The sequence below is a fragment of the Anomalospiza imberbis genome, chromosome Z (genome assembly GCF_031753505.1).
Source record: "Anomalospiza imberbis isolate Cuckoo-Finch-1a 21T00152 chromosome Z, ASM3175350v1, whole genome shotgun sequence".
Lineage (NCBI taxonomy): Eukaryota > Metazoa > Chordata > Aves > Passeriformes > Viduidae > Anomalospiza > Anomalospiza imberbis.
Window position 1 is genome coordinate 15,437,022 of NC_089721.1, and position 14,094 is coordinate 15,451,115.

Here is a 14,094-nt window from a genome sequence, read left to right on the forward strand (position 1 = left end):
GAGTAAGAAAGGATTTACCAATCTAAAAATAATATTGTACCAAAGTTATTGACAGTTTTCAAGGAAAAGAAAGGACATGGCTGTCTCCAATAAGAGTCCAGCAGCTCTGAGTACAATTCCTTTAAAGGGACTGAATTAGTCTGGGGGCAATACTAACATGTGAAACAGACTTCTGAAGGCAAGGGGAAGATTCTCTCTGTGAAGTTATTAGCACCTAGGAGTTTCGGGTACAAATAATCTTACCATGTGCAACCATCTCTATATCAGGTGACTTCTAAAATCCACTATTTTAGCTCCTTCTGCCTTCACTTCCAAGAGACAACAACTTGACAATGTAGGTTCTCCTAACTACTGCTGTAAGGTGGGAAGAATCAGTTCCCAAAGAAACTCTCTCTTTTTTAGCAATAAAGGAAACCTTAAAAACAGCTTTCACCACATTCTCAGATGTCAAAAATTGGATACAGTCAAGCTCATGTTTGGCAAATATACATAGATCATAGAATCATAGAATCATTTCAGTTGAAAAACACTTCTAAGGTCATTGCGTGTAACCATTAACCTAACACTGTCAAGTGCACCACTTTGACCATGTCCCTGATATAACATAGAACATTGACCCAGTTTGAGGACAAACAAACCTGAGGATTAACGAATGTAGTGTTTTGTCATATCAATGTCAGGAAATATTCTTCAGATTTATGCAAGCATTGAAACAGAAAAGCCAGTATTGCAAATTCTTCATCTTAAGTGAAGAAATTCCTGTAATTTTAGTTCATATTTCCTGCTTAGCTTCTTGAAAACCTCTCAAGCTGTCCTACAACACATAATTCTAGGACAGTCCAGATTCTAACTACCCACAGATTAAATTATAGTTCCAGGTAAAACCTTAGTAGGTAAACTTTTTATCTCATTTCATCTTCCATATATTTACCCAGCTAGAAACATAGCATCAGGTAAGACCTGTTTTTATTTAATAAATCATTGCAGGTCTCCTACTGGAGGACAAGAAATGAAATGTCATTTTCTATCCCTGATAGATGAAGCACCTGGGGAAAGGTGCAAATTATTTTTATCCTGAGTGTTCAAATACGGAGTTAATCATACAGAGCTTTTTAAAGGTTAACAGAATATGTTGTATCATTTCAAGAACTTACCACATTGTTTATTTTGGATTGGAATTTCACTCACATTGTGTTAAAATCATGTTGGTTTATTCAAAGTCTGATATTGTTTAGCTACTTTCTCTTCCAAGTTAATTAACTTGAACAAAAAGAAACAGACCCAAACCATTGAAAAATTTCCAATAAAACATTGGTAAATTTTGATACTAAAAAAGGATTTGATGAGGAAAAAAAGGGTGCTCAAAATCTATGGACCTAGAGATGGAGGAACAAAGCAATAAAGAAAAATGCCCATCCATATCAAATTATGATCTAGCTGATACTAAGTGATATCTTCTTAATAATAACAATGGTAATACTTCCACATAGTTCATAAACATAGAAAGATAACAGAAGGTAAAATTCACTGCCCTTATTTTTAACCATTTAAATGTACTCATAGCTTAAGTAGGCAATTAGGCTTCCTCTACAGTTGGTGGAAAAAAAAGAAGGTACAAGAGAGCTACTGTAGCTGATCTAAGAAAAATAGATTGGCTATGGCTATGGGGGAGCTTCATTTCACTGATTGTCCAATGAGCCTTGACAAATGGCTTCGATTAGACAGACACATTTAAATGCAGAAGACATATTTTAGCAAAAAATGCAATTTCATGACTTATTAAGGAATCCTCTCCACTACCAAATTTGGGGGTCTGGACTGTTTAGAAATGTGAGAGAAATGAAGATTAAAAATTCTGTGTCTAATATGCAATGCATAGGCACTAGATTTTATCCAAGGATTAATCTAATTTATTTTTGTCTGCCTTTCAGATTTTATGCCCCTTTACAGACTTCAAAATAATATATTTCTATTTCACTTGGTTGCATATGAGAAACCTGTTGTCAGATAATTTTATGATGCCAGTTAAAAATTAATCTCAATGAGATTTTATAGCAATCAAATAATGCAGATTTTAGACATATTGTTTCTTGAAAGGTAAAGAACTACCTAAACTATTTAATAGATCAAGGGCTTTAAAAAGCCTAACATGTTTTGCTGTATTGGGGAAATAAGAAAAAAAAATTATCTGTCTCCATAAAAAACAAAGCCAGGGAAATTTCACTGAACTTATTTTATCTCTTATGGGTGGTATTCTATTAATTTAATTCAGGAAATCTATTTTTATATTCCAAGAAGTTCAAAAAACTTGCACAGTTCAGTATATAAGCAGCATAAGATGCAAACATGAGTGTTCAGTGGTCTGTTTGAGAAAGCAAATTCCACCACACTTCAAGGCACGCTCTGAGCCAACTCCTACACTTTGAGCTGACTTCTACACATGGTTTTAAATCCAACCATCTTTTAAGTAATACTACTCAGTGACTTTTATTTAAACAAAAAAGACTAAACCTTGACCCTTCATTTGTCTAAGATAACTATAATCCTTGTAAGTGTTAGACCTGGGATAAAGAGCTGTGGTTTCAGAGATATCATACAATGCATCGTCAGGAAAAGGCGTGGATAGCTTGCATACGAAATTTCCTGAAAACTATGTTTACAAGGAATTTGCTTTGTTATAAAGTGTTTAAAGCCTTTCCACCTCATACTAAACACTGTTCTCTTGAGAATATACATCTCCCAATATTTTTAATTCCTACAGAAAAAAATAGTATATGTTTTTTCCTCAAGTATTTCTGTTCTAGATAGAAGTTAAGATGAAAATTTCCATGGCTTTTCATTGGTGGAAAAATACAATCTATTAATTATTATAGCATCTGTTTTTATGCTGACCTCTGTAACAGGAAATAGAGCACAAATGACCCAATAAAGCTGGTGATAAAAAATATAAATAACATCTTGCCTTCTTGCTATTGTGCTGGCTATTCTGCATTTCTGGACGTCCTGTATCACAACATAATTCACAACATCGTGCTGCAGAAAGACATCGGAGAAAAACTGTGTGGTTTTAGGCAAGTTGCTGGAAAAAGAAGTTGCTGAGCTGCATATAAAAACTAGCTTTAGAAAACTACTTCACTAGCTTCTTCTTATAAGCAAATAGTACACAATACTATATACTGTTTAGAAATACAATGCAATTCCTCTCAGCATATGTAACTATGTATTTGAGTCATTGAAATACATATTAGGCTTATAGCCCTAATTATAAGGATTGTATTTCAATAATAAAAGTACTTAGAATTTAAATTTTTCATCTACTTTAAAAAATCATACCATAATCATACTGTTCAAGTTATCGTAGATACTCTCTTGTGTTACATTTCACTCCCTATCTCAAGGTGAAAAAAAATCAACAGAGACAAAATCATGTGTTACTCATCAATTAATGACTGTAATTTTAAAATTCTTTCTTAAAAATCTTTTCTTGATGTAATCAAGTATTCAAAGTATCTGATTTTTTTCAATATGGTATGACTAAATGGGAGGCGTGTTTCTCTTGAAAATTGTAGGATTTATCCTTGTTTTCCACAACAGTGGCTAGAAAGTTACAATACTATTTTTTCATTAGTCTACCAAACTGTTTGGTAACCTTAAATTGATGTGTTCATTCAGTTGGTGAAGAATTCCATTACATTTACCACAAGTTTCTGTCTTTTAACTGGCTTTCTTATCAAAAGAACAAATTTTTCCACTTTCAATGTCTAATGTAAAGTCAATTTTAGACAAAAAATTTATTACATTTTAATTATAAATGAGGGGAATTATTTGTAATCTGAAAAAAAGAGAAAGAAAGAAAAAAGGGGAAAGGGAAAAGGGAAAGGGGAAAGGGGAAAGGGGAAAGGGGAGGAAGGGGGAGAAAAGGGGAAAGGGGAAAGGAGAAAGGGGAGGAAAGGGGAGAAAAGGGGAAGGGGAAGGGAAAGGGAAAGGGAAAGGGAAAGGGAAAGGGAAAGGGAAAGGGAAAGGGAAAGGGAAAGGGAAAGGGAAAGACTGCTATTTTTCTGAGAGCAAAGACAGCTCCTCACCTACTATGACTTCTTTCTTCCCTTCACCCACATCTCTTATCAAAAACCTTCCCCCATGCCATGACAACAATGCTGTTGCTATGCTGAACTTCTAAGCACAATAATTATCTCTCTGGGATGTATGCTGCTTCACTGAGACTCTAACATCATCCCACATGGGAACTGGTGGGAAAGATGAGTATCTAATTTAACACAATTTGACCACACTTCCCCAGACTTATGAGACCATACCCAGTCCTCTGTTTCTCCCGCAAATGGAATCATCTGAAACTGACTGCTAAGTACAAAGATTGCTTGGGAAAATGGCACATATGTGATAAAACTGATAAGCTGACAGCATAATTACATAATCTTCAACTCCAGAAGAGTGATTAAAATCAGCAAAATAGAAGCTGAATAGGGAATATATTTGTTATCTTTTGAAAACACCATTGCCTTGACCAAACGGGGTCACCACAGTTACACAAAATTTTTCTCTTGCATTTTAGCAGGGCCCTTACAAGGACAAAAGAAGAAAATGGAAAAATATTTCCTTTAAAGAATATAACAAAAGACTAGGCACTGTGACTGTGAATTCTCCATGTGTCATGTACTTCAGTCTATCAATATAGACAAATAAACATGTAAGAGAATTTGAAAGGAAAATCTACTTAGTGGATTTCCAGTGCCTTTTCCATATTATAACATCCTTCATTCCTCTTCATTATTCATTCTTTTCCTTCTTCTCTTTCTGTGACAGGAGATCTCACTTAAAAATAATTTTTTTATTGCTCACTTTGAGCAATACCCATGTAATCCAAACAATGAACTCTGATACTGTCAGTTATCACAAAGATATGTAAAAACAGTGGGGTTTTTAGTTTGCTTTACAGAAAGTGGGGGTTTTTCACCCTTCCTAATTATGCTGATAAATCTTCCTTTGTCAACAGATGCAGAAGAGATTGGTGACTACTACAGACACAAACTGAGCATGCTTATCTCTCTGAAAATGCCCAGTGACATTCTTTGAATAAATCTGGTCAGAAGTGATTGTCTCTCTTCATGATTCTCTGAACAAGGGAATCTCCACTTTTTATTTTTTAATGGGCCACAACACAATATAAAGATGTCCTCCCTACCCATGGATCCGTAATTACCAGTTACATCAATCATGTGGGTGGAAAATTGGAAAAACAGTCTTTGCAATCCTAGCTAACTCCTATATAATGTGTACATTCCCTTCAGAACATGTGTTGACATTCTGTCCCTAATAAAGCTATGAAAAGATAAGTCATGGGTTTTTCTCAATTAAGGATTTAATTTCCAATATGGATTCAATACTTATGTTTTTACATTTACAGTTTAGACTTCTACCTCTCAGCTATCCACCAGAATGCCTTATAGACAACAGAGAAGAAAATATTATTTCAGGTCATGAGTTAGCTAAACTATTTCAGACCTCTTATGATATGATATTCTTTAAGACACTGGAAAAGCCTGATTCTCTTATCTGGTTATTAGAAAAGCCTTAACCAAGCAGCTCAGGTAAAATTATCACCAATTATTTCAATACATTTTTACCAGAACTTAGTACAGCTGGAGGTAAAGGGAGCCAGTACTGAGCTCCTTGTGAATTACAAGTAGCATCTTTCAATGTAAAGTGTATGCTTTGGAGCTCGCTTTCCCTTCTTCAGGAAAAATCGTCAGAGTTTTCTGTTGAAATTTGAACTGTCATTCCCAAGAAAAATTCATCATTCAAACAAACCAATAAACCAAAAAATAAATAGAATTATAGTTAATAGGTATTGAGAAGAATCCTTTCTGTTGGTTGCTATGACTATGTAAAGGCTCAGGTTCCAATTTTTAGGAACTCATTTTGTGAGGTCATGACAGGAGAAAATGTCAAAATTATACACTGTCCTATGTATGTCTGCTACCCTATGGCCTCAACTGCTTTAATAGGACTCATTTACATGTGGAATTTTGACAAACATTAACAGAGCTTAAGTTAATGTTTATAGATGTAGTAGGTGGTTTTTGTTTCTTTTGGGGTTTTTTAATATACTGGAGAGTGGATTGAAAACAGTTTGTTAACAGGAAACTAGATTGAGTTCATAATAATCAAACTTACAGCTTAATAGATGGACTTATAGCTTAACATTTTACCTTCTGCTATGCAAGGTTACACTCCTTTCTCCTTTTATTACAATATTCCTCATCTTTGGAAGATATTGTGAAACTTATCCTCTAGGCCCCTCTCACTTTCTCCCTTGAAATTCCCAAGATCTACTCAAATGCAATCAATTTTCACTTTTAAACCAAAACAGAGTGTCAGCATTCTATTTGTATATAAATATAAATATAGATATAGATAAATATAAATATAAATATACATGTAAATACAAATATATATATAAAATCTGGTTTTGCATCACATCTAAACTTAGTCGAAATACATCCACGACTGAACACAGTTTTTAATAGCATGAAACATGCTGAGCTAATTTTAGGGCTGGTTGCAATATTTTCATATATGAATCTGCATTTCATTAATTACATACTATGGTTTTTTAAACTTTTAAGCACATATTCTCTCTCATAAAGCGGCTGATGCTTGTCTAATGAAATCCACTAAAATGTTGAAAAACAGACCTACGTTAAGCTTAACTACTGCCTGCTTACACAAAAGTTATTGACAGTGTTCAGAGTAAGGAAAATCTTTGATTTACCGTGAAAGGTTATCACTTCTAACGCCATTCTTTTTCTTTGTTTTCCTAACTTCTCCGTCAACCTTACTGACCTGAAGACCCATCTGGAGATTCTAAACACTGTTAAAAAAGCAATAATTAATGGCTTAGATAGATTAATAGAATTGAAATTTGTTTCTAAAACTGGTGGAATGGTATATTTTTAATATTATATAAATGTATACTTTTATCTGACCTAAAGAGAATACTTAAATGAGAACTTTGCATGCTACAGTAGGTTGGATTAAACAACCATAATAATCATAATAATTCCCTTGAACTTAATGTCTGTTCATTCTAAAACAAATTTATAGCCATTGCACAGAAAATTCCTTCACAATGACAGGCCATCTTCTATATTTTGCAGGCCTAAAGGTTTGGAGAAAGTCAGTAAAATATATCTTCAAACACATGCAGGAACTTACTTTTTAATATAAAATGTCAGGACCAAAGACATTACATGCAAAGTATTTAATCAAAGTGATTGATTTAACAGCTTGGGTTATTTTAAAATTATATATTTTTAAATTTTGATTCGATTGAATAAAATACAAAACTGAGTAATTATCTGAATTTACAAGTTTCTTCGCCCCTCCAAAATAGTCCAAACAATGCTAAAACAATGTAAAACAATTATTTTAATATAATTTATCAAGAACAGTTCAATAAAATTAAAATAAGCCAATTCTATAAGATTTTCATCACAATGCTTGTATCATTATATGTCTTACATTAGTATACAAATTACTCCAATTTTATTTCTACAAAATATATGAATGTACTAGTAATCTGATTCACAAAACAATTCCTTGCAAATTTGTTAATCAAGCCCTCTATGCAGACAAATTTTGGGAAAGACAATAACAAAGAAAAGATCAAGTTCAGAGTATTCTTAACATAAATTCGTAGATTTCTTTGTTTACAAAATATCACAAACCATGCACAAAATTTCAAATACTAAATTAAGCTTCACTTTCTTGAATGCTCATGCTTTGTAGAAAATCTGTGTACCTACACTACTACATGATTTCCTGCATAAATTCCTTTTGCATTGTACACATGACTAAAAACAGTAAAAAAATTGATCTCACAGTTTCTTTCTGTTAGCCTGAGTGACTGTTTTGAAAAGCAGAAATCCTGTGAGTTTTCAAAGTTCACTTCTCCCCAGTCTTGCTATTTCCCATGCGAAATACTCAATTCTGATTCAGCATTGTAATCACTACTGGAAATCTTGCAGTCATAGCTGCAGCCAGGATGGCTGCTTATCTTAAATTAGATATTATGACTATAAGACACTTATGAGTGTGGTCTAAACTTCCCTATCTCTGCACCCCTTTCTTTATCTTGCTAGTTAGAAAGGTCTTCATGCTGCTGTATATACCACCAGCTGGCTACATGATCCAAACACACAATTAGATCTAGTATAAATGTAAGTATAAAACTAGCTATAAAATAATTCCAAATTTTTTTACATAAGTTATTAGAATGGCTATTTATCAAACACATATAATTTATACGTGTTCCTTTTCCAGGTTAAGTACAGATGGCCCATCCACCCTGGTTAACACATGACACATCATGATATGAGTCCATTGGTGTCCCCACATACTATCTAGGCCTGGTGTTATCTGGATTGTGGCTGCCCTGCACTCACAGCATTCACTGGCAATTTTTTTTGAATTAAGATGATACAACAGTACATACTTTACTTGCAAACATAATTAAAACATCTACAGAAGCAAGGAGCTTTCTGGAGGCCCAGGCTGTCTTCTCTTGCCTCAATCTGCAGAGACTCAAGGTCCTCAAAAATTCATCGTTTCTATGGTAACTCTTTCCCCATGTTTCAAGGGGAAAGCCCATAAATACAAGGTCTATCACATTTGTTAGTTCTTGAATGAGTTTGTGAAGATGTTGGTATTTCTTCACTTTTTCCATCATGGCCTCTTCTAAAGATGTGTCAGGATACTCATGTCACACAGTCACAGCCACCACGAATGCTTGGTTCTCCTTCACAAAACGTATGTCCAGTTCCTCTAACTTATTGCTGTCATCTCTTATATTTGGATCCTGAAGCATTGTCCAATCTTTCTTTTTATCTTCCGTTGAAAACATTTCACAGATGTAATCATGCCTTTTAATTCCTGTATCCTGTATGATGGGCAGTTCCCAATGATACAGAAGCATGTTTCATTCTCAGCTTGGCAATGCCTGAAGAATTTGATGTACATTCCTTGTCTACTCCTTGCCAGGAACTCTCTTGTGGGGCAAATGTTGACAGTGGAATCTTCTCAGATGGATGTGAAGTATAATTTCTTCCTATTCCAGTTCACCACCCAGTTCTTATTCTCTCCAAAGCAAGTGGAATACTTCAGAGCAACCATCTTGTATCATCACACCACTACAGGCCCTGTTTTCCTAATTGTTACCGAGTATCTAGCAACCTTCATGCATCCACGTACACCAGCATTCATTTAATCCAAGTAATTATAAACCTGGAAACTGGGATTGAAATATTGAACTCCCTGCCAGACCATTAATCCAGAGGCCTAGGAAGCACATTTGATAAGCTGCTGTTAATCTACAAAACACTGTTCCTGGAGGTTTCTGATTACTGTCCCCAAATCAGCTTATAGAATGGGCAACAAATGTCAAATGGACCAGCTGGTGAGATACCAACTTCAGACGATTCCTGAACAAAAGTCATCTGAAGAATACTTCAAAATCTCAGGAAAAACCTTCCAATAATATTTTTGAGGAAAATATTCTATTTTTTTCAAGCAGCTTTACAGCAGTGATAATGATTTACCTGAGTACTGAGGAAAGAGATTACTAGAAGATATTACTACATTTTTGATACCTGAGATATGTATTCCTCCTTGTCTGAATAAAATACTTGTAGAAAAGGCCATAAGAAAAGACTTTTCAGAAAATACTCCAAAATCAGAGGAAATAATGAACATGTTCTGAGAACAAACATGGTCAGTGATATGACCATTCATTTTATTTTAATAAGAGCACTCAAAGAGCACTCTTGAAAGCAAACAAATCCAGTTCTTTAAGCAGTCAAAACTCAGTTCTTTTCTGGTGATACAGGACCTTCCTTCCATTAAAGCCTGGAAAACATCTAAAGAAGTTCAAGATGTCAGGCAGCTAAATGTATGCTAAGTGCACAGGTATTTGATAATGATGCCAGATCAACTTAATTGAGAAGCTGCAACCTATGAGTTCTGGACAAGGTCAAAAAAGCTAGTTTGGCTGCAGAGTTTGGGGGAAATGTTGTCCTGAATTGCTCCACAGGGAGTTATTTGGATTGCTGAGCTAACTTTAAAGCCTCTGCAAAACATGCTGACCTGAATCAAGATCTTGCCTCTGAGCCTGGCTCTATTGTAGAAATAAGATTTCCATAGACAGTAAACACAAATTAATCCAGGCATAACATTCACATCCACTGCTTCATCAATAAGCTGACTATTAATAAAATTAACTCTGCTTCTGGCTTATATGTTGTTGATTTTAATAACCCCAATGTGGTCACTGGATGCTTAGACACTGATATACTGTAATAAAACAACTCTGATGAAGGTAACACAATTTCTTTAGAGAGAAAACATAAAAGTTATGTAGACTGGAGAAACGTATTAAATTGTTCATGCCTATTACACTGACAAATATCATGAAGAAAAATTGTTTCTTTAGATGCTAGAAGAAAGACATGGTTTTTTTTGTTTTTTTTTTTTACTTCTATCTGGGTACAAATCCACCCTCAGGTCACTCTGAATCTGCCACTATTAATGAATCACTATCATCTGAATAAATGCTACTCCACAGTAGAACCCACAGTAAAACACTGCACATCCATCTTTGGGATTCCTGGTTTATACAGTGTTAACCATGAATTCTGAAAATTTCTCTGTAACAAACAACTTGCCTCTTAAATTTTGAGTTCATTCTGATCTCTAAAATTTCAGAATTTCTTATGAGCTGGAGAAAACATGTTACATCTTTGTTTTTTCAGATTATACTTTTACAACATATAGAAAATCTTTAGATATGCAAATATTTAGGCATATTTAGACATAAAAATGGAATAACAATGACAGATCTATAGTATCATTTCTATTGATTTCTAAGTCAATAGCTGAGCAGCTGAAAAGGAGAATAACACAGCATGAGCAATAGTTTTGTTTTTCACAGAGAATGATTTTTCGAACTAACATAAAGCTACTAATCATAAACGCCTTATATCACAACAAAACTTCCCCTTTCATTATGACTACACAATTTAAACAATTTCTACGAATTGCTAAAGCTATATTTGTTACACTCAAGGATCATTTTGCAGAAATGGCAAATGAGGTTTTCCTTCTTGGGGTTTTTAATCAGCAAATATTACCACCATTTGATTAAAACACTCTAAGAAATCTCTCTTTTTAAACTAAAAAATAGACCCAAGGCTGTGATTGCCCCTTGATCTAGATCTACTGATACTGTAAAGCAATTAGTAACTTAAATTGCATATTTAAATTCAAAAATTTGATCTAAAAATTCTGCTTTCATCTCTTCTCTGAACTTAGAGTTAATTACTCTGTTTGGATGCTGGTCTATCCATGAGGTTCTCTGGATAGCAATTTGTTTTTTGCATGGCTAGAATTGTGCTTCCAAAGCACTTTGGTGTCTGGATCAAACCTCCAGATCAGAAGCTCTTCTTTTCAGTTTCACTAAAAAGCCTGATCATGTAGATGCACTCAGAGTGTGCTCAGCACAAATTGATTCACAGAGATTTGCACTGCAAGGGAAATTGTCTTTTGAGTCCTTTGACAAGAAGACTAAGTTGTCATTCTGGTGATGAGTCCGGGTCTCTGGTTCCTTCTTCTAGGACAACATGCATTCCATATGCTTCTCAGGGTGTTTCCATTTAAGTGAATTAACCTAAAATGACTGGGTGTATCCAGTGAAAATTCAGCCACTTTAAAGGTTCTCCTGGCTACCTGAAGGCTTATGGTGATGGTGTAGGCAGAGTGGTCCTGGAAAGGATTGTCTCAAGAGCCTTGCATTTTGCCACCCCTTTCCATGAGTTCCTGGCTGCACCTCTTTCATACACAATCATACTCATGCCTATCACATCTAAAAGGGTGGATATGCAAAAGCAAAATATCCTCATATATCTGCATAGTACTCATCTGACAAGGCTTATACATGTGTATTGGGCATGTACATGTGACACACATGTTAATATGTTGGTCACTTGAGGAGAGCACATCTCATGACATCAAGAGCTACACAACTCAGCCTGCATGGGAAAAAAAGGTTCATTGCAGAAATTTCTACAGTTACAGTTCAGCAGATTGCTTCTGGCCTGAAGAAACCTTAGCTCTCCATTACAGATTACTAGTTTAAACAGAACACTATAACTAGTTAGGCAAAAGTCTGCTGGTTTTGACATGACTCTGGGAAATCAGAGATGCTTTTCAAAAAGTCTTTCAATGTGAAGAAGAAGAGCAATTTATAATTATGACTTTGAAGATAAGTGCTTTTTTAATCTTCTAATAAAATCACGCATATTACCTTCTCTGTCAGCTGTCCACTATTTCAGTATGATCCACATTCAGAAAGATCCAGACTTCCAGACCACAAAACAAATTACTTATATAGACAGGTAGATGGAGCATTGGGATGTGAATTACGGGTCTCTGCAGGTAAAAATTATTGTAGCACCCCTGAAACAAAGAGTTACTGCAATCTACAGGAATTCGAACCCCAGGAGGAGACTGGTTTGCAACTTCACTACAAAAAGGTAGCAATGTGTTCCTCACTGTAGAAAGATTGTTGCAAACTTCTAAGTTCTCATAAAATTACATCATTTAAAAATAAAGAGGTAATCCTTGCAATAAACTGAAGTTTCTGCACTACAGGGATCCTTCTCTTTTTTCTGTGTGCCGTTTTGCTGGGTTGAATTGTTTGTTTCATTTTACTGTGTGTTTTATGTGTTTGTTTGTGCTGGGTTTTCTTATGTGTTTTTTGAAAGTTTGTTTTGGTTGTTGTTTTTGGGGCATTTTGGTTGGTTGGTTGATTTTTGTTGTTTTATTTTGCTATTTTAATGTAGGCCATAAAACATAGGCTGTCATCATGACAACATTTGTGTTCCTTCAAAAAAAAGCAAGTTTTTTTTTTTTTTGTCATGATTAAGAAAATTAAAGGAAAGCTTGGGCAGTGAGCTATATTTAAATATTGCTTTTGCATTAAAAGCAATACAATAGACATGGAAGAATGTGTGCATCAAGGAAAAAGGAGAGAGACAATGTTAGGAAAGAAAAAAATTAATATAATTAGTTTTCACGGAGTTATTACAATCAAAGTTATCTTTTTTTCTGTAACCAAACAGTAATAAGTAATTATATTATGCAGACCAGCTGTGAAGGTAATGAATACAGTGCAATGCAATACAATGTAAGATTCTGCAGACTATGTAATTATTTTGAGAAATTAGTGATATCAATTAGCCTCCCTTCACAGCATGATCTCAGTAAGTTATTCTTGTATACAGCTTCATAAATGAAATCTATCTGAACAATAAATATATTGGTTATACAACATAGCACGAGAAGCATGTTAAAAACAAAACAAAACACTTAATTGTTAAGAAGCAGTAAGAAAAAGAAATGCATGTGCAGAACTGCAGAACTGCAGAAAGCCCAAGGCATTAATGAAAGTAATTAACCCTCTACACCTAAATTCTGTCCTCATTGCAAATCTTCCTTGTATATTGCAGTAGAATTAATGCACTGATGGACCAACACTGTCTGAGTTATTATACCTACCTTTAGTCAAAAATCCTATAAGCACATTGCAATTTCTACATCTTTGATTTTGTATAATACAATATTAATTTCTGTTTCATCCCCCCACACTTGAAATTACCAGTTCCATTCCCCTCAGACTCCATGCCATAGCTGCAGTGACTTCAGTGCTGCAAAAACAGTGCTCCAACAGAAAAAAAATTTGACAGGTCAGAGAAGTCAGTGCCTCATTCATGTGGAATAGACTGTGTTCTGTAGTGTATAGTTTGAAGAACTATATATTCATGTTAAAGTTAGGTAATGTACTATAGAGCTCAAAGATAACTTACAAATAGGTACATAGGTAAGTAAATAAGCAAGTAGAATATCTCCCTCTTGCAGGAAAAAATGGTTAATCAAGACTAAATTTGGAAGAAACTGACTCAAAGGAAATAGAAATAGCATCAGGAATTATGAAAAGCACAGGCATATAATCTGCAACAATCTTAA